The following is a 13,278-nucleotide window of genomic DNA, read 5'->3' as shown; positions in this document are numbered from 1 at the left end:
CATTTCGTAATTTATTTTGCAATAATTCTTTGCTGTAATTCCTAATTAACCGTATTTTTATTGACTCGTGTTGTCCTATATTTCCCTCTGACTTTCTTTCTGCTGCAGTTGGTGATAGTGTTCACTAATTCCAGTAGGAATGGCCCCTGCCTGATATTTGTCATGATTATTACATATTACTTGATCTTGTATGGTGGTTGAGTGCTTTATTACCCAGGTTCATGGTTTGATTAGTTGTTCGTATCCATTTATATATAAGATTTGTTTAGATTTCTTATACATATTATTTATTTCTTGTCGATAACAAATACTGAAGTCTCATGGTATTACTGTTTCACAACCGGACCTAATAAAAGCTACTATCCGAACAAGGTTTTCTTCAAACTAGCATTGGGTGGACGGTAGAGAGTGCCTACTAGGATGGGTTTAGTTTTAGGTAACAATATTTCCAGCTTTAAGCTCTCCAGATGACAATCGAATGAGTCTGATCTAAGGTATTTCTTATATACTGAAAGAACATACACCTTCCCCGTGCCTGTTTCTGTCAAAACCTTGGAGATTGTAACCTATTATGATTTCTTTCATCTGTGACAAAGTCATCAAACATTAGCTTCAGGTGCTAGAAATCTAATTTCCGACATCGTAGCTAATAAAGAAATAAAGTTTGTCTGCAAAATGTAATCCCTGGTATTATTGCAGTTTCACTCCCAAATGGGTTAGAGTAATTTTGGGTTCACCAGAAGTTATATCCCGTCAATCGCATATATATATATATATATATATATATATATATATATATATATATATATATATATATATATATATATATATATATATATATATATATATACATATATATATATATATATATATATATATATATATATATATATATATATATATATATATATTACCACTTCCGTCGCAAATGGATAATAACCGAGATGGTAAATTCACGTAGGAAAGTCACTTACGCTAAACTTGCAGTCACCGCGTGTTGTCTGTTTGTTTACAGTTGAACAAAGGTCTGAGCGTACTTCTCACGTCCACAAAAAAACGTAATGCTTCAACAAAGTTGCTTTCATTGACACCAGATATCAAAATAAATACTTTCTGTTTAATATGGCGGGGGGTCTCTGCCCCCCGGCTAAGAAGTTAGGGAAAGTTAGGTAGGTTTCTTTGGTTGGTTTGGTCAGGTTCTATGGGAAGTGATAACTCAAGAACCACTCATTTCTAATTTAAATGAAAGTCAAATTCGAATTAATCATACCATATACCATGGGAAAAACCTATATTTCTAGTCAAAGACCGGTTGGTAGTGAAACTGCAATTTCACTCAATCCTTTACGTCTGAAATCCTGAAAGTCGTCAATCTTACGACCATAGACGGTTACGGGAGTTTAAGGACAGTGGTTAGTTCTCTGTCTCTGGTTGATTTGATTGCTTGAGAGAAGACAAAAAATAATAATATACGACGCCATGTTTGTTCATACAAATTTATCATTGTACGATCATATTAATCATGCGATAATTTAAGAGCTTACTACCCAAAATATATTTACAATTACCGGAATCATCGCAAGATTCCAATATGGGAGCAAAACTCGCCCACAAAATATGCCAAGGTGTGGATGGCTGACGTTGTTGCTAATATTCCCGTGACACTCGCATTCCAAGCGAGGAATTAGAATGCGGTGTGGAGTGAGAAGACAATGGCAGGTCATATTTTTCTCATGAATACCAATGGCTCCCAGTGTGATGCTGGGTCCACACGCTACCCGAGGTTAAGTTTACCGAATTTCACGTTTCGTTATTCAGAGATACACCATACACCTTTTATAAGTCTTAATGAAAGGTGCTTAACAATCCTGGCTGCTAGAGTGAAAAACAGCTAATAAAATTTACTCTCAACTCCTGAAAGTTGTCTGTTCTGGAAATTAAGACGGAGTGGATAGCGTTTAATAACCTTTTAGATGAAGCTCCTTGGGCTTATAGTCCACACTCCAGATGCGTTTTGACCCAAAACAACCCAAAACAAATTAGTATACAGACACTACATTTTTGTAAGCGAAGGAAGCCCTCTAGTGTACTTGAGACAAATCTACAATAAACAATTCAACAAAAATAGTTATGGCTAAAAATACATTTTCAAATAAAATTACTTCAAAATTTATGAAAACAAATTGTGTTATTACACACTTAGGTCACTAGTGTAATGTTTCATACCTTTTTCAACCACCTTATTCCTGATTTCATTTTTTAATGAAGGCTTAATGATATTGGATCATTATTATACGGGTAAAGTGTAAATTTGGCTATGGTGTCCTACAGTAGTACTACATTTGGATATTTGTTTTCATACTTTTTGTAGATTTAATGAAAATATGAAATTTATTTGTGTTTCAGCGGCGGATGTAACCATTACAAGTAGTAAGAATAGTTAATGTTCAGAAAATACACACAGGATTTTTTTTTTTTTTTTTACATTTTTTAAAACAAAAAATCATATTTCTTATTTGATTATTTGACTCAAAATAATTTAATGAATGATGTTTATGATTTCAGTATTTCTCGACAAAATATGGATATTTTCAACATAACAATTCTTTAGAAAAAGATATATAGCGAATGTTTAATATATTGCCATTTTGTCATTTCATATAAGAATACATTTTCCCATAACTTTTCTTTCACTACTGGGATATTGGTAGATTTTCATCCTGTTATTATTTAGCACTTCTACCACACAGAAAATATAATAACCATTTGTGAAATAATTAGTTTTGGGTTCAGCCAATTTTTAACGTATCTTGACTGGCCTATCAGACAATAAGAACGTTTTGTTCTGGGTCATAATAACCACAGCTGTAGACGGTCAGTAAATCAGTTGCTTATTTGACACTTAAGACACTGCATGTAGCTGTGGACGAAGGCTCACCGTCTGTATGTTCAGAGTTCAGAGTTCTCAAAGATCCCTCAGGTTAATAATTCCTGTAACTGAAGGTGTAAGACTCTGTACTTGACTGGTTGAAATTAGTTGAAGCATAAAGATAAATCGAAAAAGAGCATCCAAACTATAATAAGATTCCGTCTTGACTCGATATATTTACTTAACACTAATGAAGAGACAAAATTGAAGAACAGAATATTTTCCAGTGATTCTGTGCGTTAATTTTTTTTTTCTAGCAGGCTTAAGAGAATATGTTTTAGATAGAATCAAAGGGTAATTCTAATGCTAAGTTATGTATGTGTTTTAGTTAAATTAAACTCGTTTGCTGCATTTTTTCTTCTTCAATTAAGTCAAATTTTCATCTTACGAGCTTTATATAAAATAATTTATTTGTTCAAACTTGAATCAGATATTTCAGTGTTTTCACATTGAGGAATTTAAAGGTGATTTTTCTATGAATGGAAATTAATAGTGTTTAGAAGTAACAAAGTGGAGTGAAGGAACAGTGTATATCAATGTGAATTTATAGTTATGATTATTTTTAATTTAACACTTTGTTTAGACGCATCCACAGATAAATCTACAACGGGGAACTCTCTCTCTCTCTCTCTCTCTCTCTCTCTCTCTCTCTCTCTCTCTCTCTCTCTCTCTCTCTCTCTCTCTCGCCATCATCATCATTCCCTGAGTGGTGGTCAACCGACTCTGATCCATCTCATTCACACCACAGCTCCACCTCCTATAATCCTAGCGCCCCCCTCCCATCTGGAGATTACTATGCATGACGACACAACGGGGATATCCAGTACACTTTGGTTCGAATCTTCCCATTTGGCTGTGGCGATCACTCGGGTTCACTCACTGAGAATGGGACAATTTCATCGAGAAGTAATTTTTCTACCAGAAGAGCTTTTCTTTTCGGTAAATGATGGAAGACTTTCATTAGGCGAATCTGAAGATTTCTTGCAGAATGAACTATAACAAAGTTTATTAAACAATAGGTCAGCTGGACTAATGAACAGCATCAATTTCGTTTCGGAAAAAGTAGAACGCCATTGTTAGTGTTTCGTTTGTTTTCTGTGTGCATTTATGTAATCATTTTCCCCATTCTAATCACAAAAATTGTGACCAAGTCCCGGGATGCTGATCTAACTTTCTGCCTCGTTTACACACAATTGCAGGGTCTCAGTTTGAATCCTGTTTAATCGGACTGAAGCCTATTAGAATCAAGGCCCATTAGGACTGGACATCAATTCAAATAATTAAGTTACGTAAATGCATGATTTACCTAACGGTCACCACACTTAAAAGGTGGCCATGGCAGGGGAACGAGGCCGAGTGCATGTGTATGATCCCTCCGTTATTCTTAATAGCTTTGTGGCTTGTCCAGGGGTATTTTGTAGCTCAGTATTGTTCTTACGTCCATGGCTTCAGCTGGTAAACTGTTCCAAGGGTCGACCACTAGTGTCCTTGTGCACTCAGTCTAGTTAATTTTAAAACTTAATATATGAAAAAATCCTTATTGCGAAAATGGCCCAATTCCACCCCGGGGATTACAATATACTGTACTTATTTCTGTTTTACTATACATTTTCCCTGTATATATCTCATTTCAACAAGAGAACACCTCCCATTACTACTGAACACTATGCGTCCTCCGACGAAGAAAAACAATCACTAACTAATATCCGATTTCAGTAGGAACGGACCACTAAGTATTCCAAAGCTGTTTGATTTCTGCTATAATCAGACATAACATAGTAATGATATTTTGTATTCTACCTCGTATTTCGCCGGAGCTCCCAGAAGTAGTGACATGCTCTGAGGTAAAATTACCTTTTAGTAATCAAATAATATACTTTTTATGTTCCATTATCTATTTGATATTTACATTGATTAATAAAAAGTAGTTTTCAGATAATAAAAACCGAAATATATTGGAATCGACAAGACTATAGTCATTACTGTATACATTAAACAAGTCATTGCATAGTAAAAAAAATCGTCATCACTGGCAACTTTACTTGAATCACAAGACATGTCTCGGGAAAGTAATGCATGTCCTGTTGTTGAAGTTAGTACTGTATTTCTCAGGAGGGAAAAAATATTAAAAAACACGCGGAGTCGAAATTAAAAACGCGACTAGGCATATCGAATCTGAGGCTTGAAGATGGTAATTACGCAGATTCTGACCAGGATAAGGCGGAGGCGTTGAACAGATTCTTTTCCTCGGTTTTCACAAGAGAGGATGCGATCAATCTCCCTGCGTTTGAAGACAGACGGTTTGACAGAGTGCTGACCCACATCATGTTCTCAGAAGAGGGTATAAGAAAAAAATGTCAAAGCTAAAGGTTCATAAGAGTCCCGGCCCTGCCATGGTGCATCTCAGAGTGCTAAGAGAGTTGTGTAACGAGCTTGCTGAGCCCCTGAAGATCCTGTTCTGTAAATGCCTGGATGAGCAAAAGGTCCCCAGTGATTTGAAAATGGCTTATGTGAGTCCTACCTACAAGAAGGGTGATCGTCACTCCACGAATAATTATAGACCAGTGCAGAGCGCACCCAACCTTCACTTCGAGCGGACGTGCTGCGCGTTGCTCCTGGCTCATGTTCAAATTGTTGACCGTTACGACTACCAGCCTTGTTTTTCACGTTGGGCCCACTCTGGCTGCTTTATTTTGTAGTTGTACATGGATATTATTATTCTTGTACATTGCGCTTCTTCCCTATCCTATCCTTTCGCCTAGAGTCCCTGCTGTTTGGTAACAACGCGAACCCTGCGGGCAGAGCCACAAGGGGGGCCCTCAGAGGGCTGCTGATTCGAAACAGTAAGGGTGGCAACATTTTCTGTTAGGGATTCGGCAGTGCTTCATAACCTGTCACTGTTAGATTTTAGGGCTTGGCTAGGCCCCCGTCAGGGGATTGTCTGTTCACCCTACCCCTAGACCCGTCTTTACTCGCCCAGCAAGCGGACAGAAGGAGCAGCATCCATGGGGTTTAGCTGAGGTGGATAGATTAGGTAGAATTTGTATGTATGTTACTGACCATGGCCAAAGTGAGAGTGAAGATCTCCGGAACCCCGACCCAGGGGTCTCGGATAGGGCTAACAAAGCTATTGAGTGACCTAAGGGTGAGAATAAATAGACTTGTGGATCTGAGAGATGGCTACATCATCCTCACAGAAACAGATGAAGATGCTGATAAACTACTTAAGACTAGTGTCACGGACAAAATGAAAATCAACGGTTACGAGGTCATGGTCCCACTGGAATACGGCGCCAAGCTCACCCTTGTATGTAAGACGTTGGACAAAGATGTAGTGCATCCTATGTATGCCCATAATATAATCAAGGTTGTGAACTTGCAACACTCTGCCAGAGAGCATTGTGATGGCACCGAGTGTGAGCTCATTCAAGACCAGATTTAACCAACACTGGCGCAGGTACAGATACAGTGCATTACAGAGATGTAACCGAGCGCTCAAGCGGCTAACAAACCGATCAGTGGTGAAAAGGTTAAAATAAAGTATATTGGAGAAGGGCAGGGGGCGATTCGATAGAAGTATCTAAGTTATTCAACGTCATTACTAGACAAATGAACATATCTGGATTAGCAGATGGTTACCCTACTGAAATCACAGCCTTGTCCCGTTGTCCTGGAAAGGTTTATCAGAATGCATAATTGTTCCGTATATGAGTGTCCTTGATACGTTAACTTGAGAAAAAATACACTATCCATGCCTACCACTGTCAGGGATGTTATTGGGTATTATTATTTATTTTTTCTATGAGCTGGGGGTCCGGGGAAACACCTACCCGGGAAGTTTTTGCCATATTTAACTTAATTTCTCACATTGTTACTTATTTCGTGCGCTCTTAATAGTTTAAATACACAGTACCCAAAATCAAACATGTACTGTATGTTTATTGCAACAATATTTTTCGTGCATATAGTCTTAATAATTCCTCTACAAATTTTAGTTGTTGCTCTACTTGAATTTGTTTAATATTTTTAATTGTGCACCATTATAAAGAAGATAAACTAAAAGGTAAGCTTTTTTTTTTGCACCGTAATGTGTGAGGATTCAAAATTTAATACTTACCAGCAACTGGGGTTTCAATAGCATATGTAATTCTAAAATAAGAAAAATAAGCATGTTCCATGATATATACAAACAAAATATTTAGTTTTCTTTCGCATATAATATTCACTCAATTGGTTTTGTTTTATTCATAGTTTTAATTGCATCAGCTAGTTTTTTTCAGGGAGAGTAAACGCTTCTGTTTTTGTTGCTGGAAGTCCTCTATACTCTTTCTTGATTTTTGAGCCATTTCCTCTCACACAGTTTTTTTTTATTCTGACTGTTTAACAAATCTTTCCGCTTATTTTCTTCTTGCTGCAACCTCTTCTGCTTTAACATGCTTCTATACCTACTGCTGGAGAGTTTTATGTTCCTACACATCACAGGGTCCCCCTCTTGGGGGACACACATACATGCCCTCAGCCCTGACCTCCTGGGGGACACACACACAGATGCCCTACAGCCCTGACCTCCTGGGGGACACACAAAGACATGCCCTACATCCCTGACCCCTGGGGACACATACAAACATAACTTACAGCCCTGACCCCTTGGGGGGAGAGGGCACACACACACACACACACACACACACACACACACACACACACACACACACACACACACACACATGCCCACAGCCCTGACCTCCTGGGGGACACACACACACACACACACTTGCCCCTACAGCCCCTGACCCCCTAGAGTACACACAAAGCCCCTACAGCCTGATTTTGCAGAGCACACATGCCCTACAGCCCTGAATTCCTGGGGGGCACACACACATGCCCTACAATCCTGACCACCTGCGAGACACACACACATGCCCTACAGCCCTGACCTCCTGGGGGACACACACACACCCTACAGCCCTGACCTCCTGGGGGACACACATGCCCTACAGCCCTGACCTCCTGGGGGACACACACACACACATGCCCTACAGCCCTGACCCCTGGGGGACACACATGCTCTACAGCCCTGACCTCCTTCGGGACACACACACAGGCCCTACAGCCCTGACCTCCTGGGGGTCACACACACATGCCATAAAGCCCTGACCACCTGGGGATTCACACACATGCTCTACAGCCCTGACCTCCTGGGGGACACACACATGCCCTACAGCCCTGACCACCTGGGGGACACACACATGCCTTACTGAGTTGTCTATGCAACTATGAAATATGGCATGGGTTATAGAATAATTGTGATCATCAGAAAGAGTAAATGATTACATAAAGTTAGTTATATTGAAAAATGTTTAGTCCCTCTTCCGCCAGTGGCGGCGGGGAAAGGTGGATCAAGTGTATAGGGTGGAGGGGCATATTATAATGCTTCTAATAGTGGCGTTGTATGACGTCATTCCTCTTTTGTCAATGAAATACTAAGGAATCGAAGAATGGAATGCAAAACAAGCAATACACGGCCTATGAGAAATAGAGTACATGATGTAATGCATGAACATGTAGAATGCGGCCACTATACTCAGTATACTGGCTCATCGTCCTCGCACGACAGTCAGTAAATTGACCCATCAACCCCAGAGGGTCAATTATTGTTATTTATGTCAAACATTTCTTTCGTCATGGTCATACCACCAAAAAAAATAATATCGACGGATCTATGCGATTCACGTGGGTCGCCCAAAAACGATGGAAAAAAAGCGGAAAATCATATAAATGGAGAAATCACATCCCTGACTGTAACTGCTCGTGTTTATGAGTTAGATTTCCCTTGCAAATATAACTTTATATATTACTTTTACTTTTATCCTCTTCACCACTGATCGGCTCTTTAGCCGCATGGTCGGTCGGTCACGCCTGTTATGCGCAGCACTGTTGGCAAGTACTGGGCATGAACTGGCTCTTGAATGTATCTGAACCTACTCCAGTGTTGATCAAGTCTGGTCTTGAAAGAGCTCACACTCGGTGCCTTCACAACACTCTCTGGCAGATTTTTCCAAGAGTTCACAATTCTCACTCTGAAAAAGTTGGCCCTCACTGTTTTCTGGACTTGTGACTTCTTCAACCAAGGGCTGAAGCCCCTTGTGGGGTGGGCATCGACCAGCTCCAGGTGTAATGACCACAGTCATACATATTAGTTCATGTAAAATCAAATGATCCATATTCTGCTCAATAGCCCATAAGACATGTAGATATAATTGATTTCTTGAGTCCCCCTACTGAGAAGTCCATTTTCTGTCATCCGCTTCAGTATCTTACTGAAATCTCCGTTTTCTCTATTGTACGTTCATTATGCTAAGATATCTCATGTTGCTCTTTGCATACTTAAAATTATGAATGAATGCATCTGTTTACTGTAAGATATAAAAACCTGCTTTATAGATGAAATATCTATGCTAGACAAGACCTTAGAGCCAGCCAGGCGAGGGTACAGGGAGAGGATGTTTTTGAAGAGTCCAAGTGGTGTAAAATTAAACTAAAGGGAAGGGACTTGTAATGGATTTCTCCCCTACAAACGCTGTTTGTCGCTGAGTAGCCGACCCCACCAATTCCCCAGTGTATGCCTCGTGGTTTAGGTCAACCAGCGCCGCCATACATCACGGAGGTCAACTACTAAGCCACGCCTCCCCCCCCGCTATTTAAGACCTGACCTCGTAGTGACCTGTCTCTTTCTACCTACACCAACCAGCCAGCAACACCTCCTCCTCCGCCTGCCTGGCGGTCCTCACTCCCGCCGGCGAGCATGGCGACCCACAAGCTGGTCCTCCTCTGAGCATCCTCACCGACCAGCTCTCTCTACATCACGCTTGTAACCATGCTGCCTTCCCAGCACCAAGCTGCATTGTACATCCAATACAACATGTATACATGAGAGCACATCGTGAGTTTCCTTTCTCCATCCCATCCTGAGTGTGAACCAAACAATCTCATCCCCACAGACTTACTTATTGTCGGGTGTATCTACAGATTCCCAAACTGTGGCACACTAAATCAAAGGAACTTAAGAGCCTTAATAGACTATGCGGCGATGCTCAACCCTAGCCACCTCCTTACCATAGGGGACTTTGACTATGGCGACATCGACTGAAGAAACGAGTTCACCCCAAATGACTTGAATAACCCTGCTACTCTTTTTGTAAAAATTCTGAGAGATAATTTTCTGTTCCAACATGTTAGAGACCCGACACATTACAGAGGGGAGCAAACACCCAAGCCACTAGACCTCATCATAACAAACGAGGAAGGTATGGTGGCCAAACTGGAATACCTTGCCCCAGTTGGCACCAGTCACCATATAATGTTGTCATTCAGATTTAACTCTTACCTAGTTCAAGATAAGGCCAGGCCAAGGTGGAAATATTACAGGGGAAATTACAACGGGATGAGGGAAGAGATGAGGGGTATCCACTGGCCTGACACATTAAGGCACAAGAACGCAGACACTACGCTGAATATCAAAACTAGTAAAGTGACCCATTTGATCGATAAATATATACCCAAGACCAAACCCAGTGCCTCTAGGAATACGAGGGGATCCCTACACATGAACCATGCGGCGGTCGAAAAAGTTAAGAAGAAAACCCAGAATTTCAAGAGGTGGGTTGGGTCAAACGATGAGCAGGACAGGAGGATGTACTGTATGCAAGAGCCAGAAACCAAGCAAAGACAGAGTGTAGAAGGGCTGAAAAGGAGTTCCAGAGGCTGGTTGCAAGAGAGGTCAAGTCAAACCCAAAGGCGTTTTACCGCTATGCAAAGTCGAAATTAAAAACGCGAGTAGGAGTATCAGACCTGAGGCTTGAAGATGGTAGTTACGCAGATTCTGACCAAGATAAGGCTGAGGCATTGAACAGCTTCTTTTCCTCGGTGTTCACAAGAGAGGATACGATTAACCTTCCTGCGTTTGAATACAGACGGTTCGACACAGCACTGACCCACATTGTGTTCACACAAGAGGGTTTTAGAAATAAACTGTCAAAGCTAAAGGTCCATAAGAGTCCCGGCCCTGACATAGTGCATCCTAGAGTGTTAAGAGAGTTGTGCAACGAGCTTGCCGAGCCCCTGAAGATCCTGTTTTGTAAATGCCTGGATGAACAAAAGTTCCCCACTGAATAGAAAGTGGCTTATGTGAGTCCTATCTTGAAGAAGGGCGATCGTCACTCCACGAACAACTATAGACCGGTGAGCCTGACCAGCATAATATGTAAAGTACTTGAGAATATTATCAGAGATGCCGCGATGGAACATTTACTAGGAAACAACCTTGTAAAGGATTGCCAACACGGTTTTATGCCTGGGCGCTCCTGCTTAACACAATTGCTCAAGGTATTGGATATTTGGACCCATATTCTGAAACGGGGTGATAATATCGACAATATTACCTAGATTTTGCCAAGGCTTTCGACAGTGTACCCCACGAAAGGCTGAAAATCAAACTGGAAAGGTACGGAATTCGGGGAAATGTTCTCGCGTGGATAGAAGACTTTCTACATGACCGCAAGCAGTGTGTGGTGATTAATGACACGAAATCATCATCCGTACCTGTCACAAGCGGGGTACCACAGGGCAGCGTAATGAGCCCGCTGTTGTTTGTTTGTTTCATAAATGACATGCCTGACTGTACTGGGCACATCATTGTCATTCCTAAAAACCCATTTTAATTCATATTACGCTACACAACATTCAAATCCACCGCGCTTGTAGAATCTCAGGAGAGACGTGTTTTTCCCATCTGTTTTACCCTCAGGATCACTCCCAGAAAGTCCCGCCTTCGAACACAGTTGTCACTACGTTTATTGCACTCTCTACTGGCAAACGCAACCTTCAATTAGTCTGTGTAAATCAACTTTAGTAATTCGCCAGACCTTTGTCAAGTGAGGGTCATCCTTGAATGAGTAGCACTTAGATTGTTTGTAATTTCTGTCATTGCGTGAGTAACGATCGCTGGCAACTCAGGGGTATATAAACCAGTGAGAGGCGGGAGGAATAAACCTCCCATATCATCTTTCACCTTCGTTCCCAGGTATATCTGACGTGGCGAGACTGAAGATTTGTTTGTGACCCACCTTGCTTCCCCAAAAAACCTCCCGTATCATCTTTCACCTTCCTTCCCAGATCGAGGGTGGGCTTAATTGAAACCCACCGGTCGCTCGGAGCCAGTGGATACCCAGCAGTGGTCAATATAGGAGTGATGGTGCTGATTCGGAATGATTTATCAGCTCCACTCTACTTTGTGGGCCGAGGACCCCAGACCCACCGCGTGTCGGAGTGTAACAGACCACAACAGTAGTTGTTAGAGGCGCCAGTGCTATACCCTGGGACAGGCCTTGGAGTTATGGTCTACAGTGTGGTTGTATGTGTTTGTTAATAATTACCCCATGTTGGGTGGTGGACCCATGTCGGTGTTTGTATCAGTATTAGTGTATTGGGAGTAAGGACAAGGAACTGGTCCTGCGATGTAATGTAAGGTGACACCAGTTATTGTGTGCACGGTAAGAGTGTAATATCTGAGTAATTGCTGTTGAGTAAATAAGAAAATAAGTAAGTAAGGAATACAGAGTCTGCAATAGGCCCAGGAGTTGAGCCTGGTAGTTATATGTTAATAACATCTATTTTCCCCTTTGATTTTATATTAATAAACTTGTTCTCTGAGAATTTTAGGAGTATTCATTTCTCCCACAGTAGTTACCTTTATTCCGTCCAAGTGACCCTGATATCAGAATTACACTACCCATGTGCCTAGACCATCGACATGCTACCAAGAAGAACTGTGGTTAGGTAGTACCAAAAATGAACTTAAGTGAGTAGAAGGAACATTTGAAAGGACTAAGACAGGTTGTGGTTTCACCCTTCTTTCCCCTTATCGATCTGGTCAATGAAAAACCTAACCCAATGCCTAGTCCACTTTGCACGCTACCTAACGAGCTATATGCTGTCCAGAGGGGGTTTGGTGGCAGCGACCCTTAGAAATTAAGATTAGAGTTAAGTATTCCCCCTTAGGATTAGTGACCCCAGTCTGGCAGTATATGACGTTGTACACTCCTCCATACAAATGTTTGCCGATGACGCCAAGTTATTTCGGGAAATCAAGAACCAAGCGGACTGTGAAGAGCTGCAGAAGGACCTCTGTGGGCTCCAAGAATGGTCGAAGAAATGACTGCTGAGATTCAATGGCACGAAGTGTAAGAGGATGCACCTGGGGCGTACCAACGGTAAGGAGGCGTATCATATGTCCCAACGGGATGAATAAACTGCACTATTTCAGACTGAATGTGAGAAGGACCTAGGTGTGT

Source organism: Homarus americanus, unplaced genomic scaffold, assembly GCF_018991925.1.
Source record: "Homarus americanus isolate GMGI-L3 unplaced genomic scaffold, GMGI_Hamer_2.0 scaffold32929, whole genome shotgun sequence".
Classification (NCBI taxonomy): domain Eukaryota; kingdom Metazoa; phylum Arthropoda; class Malacostraca; order Decapoda; family Nephropidae; genus Homarus; species Homarus americanus.
Note: the sequence above shows the minus strand (reverse complement) of the source record.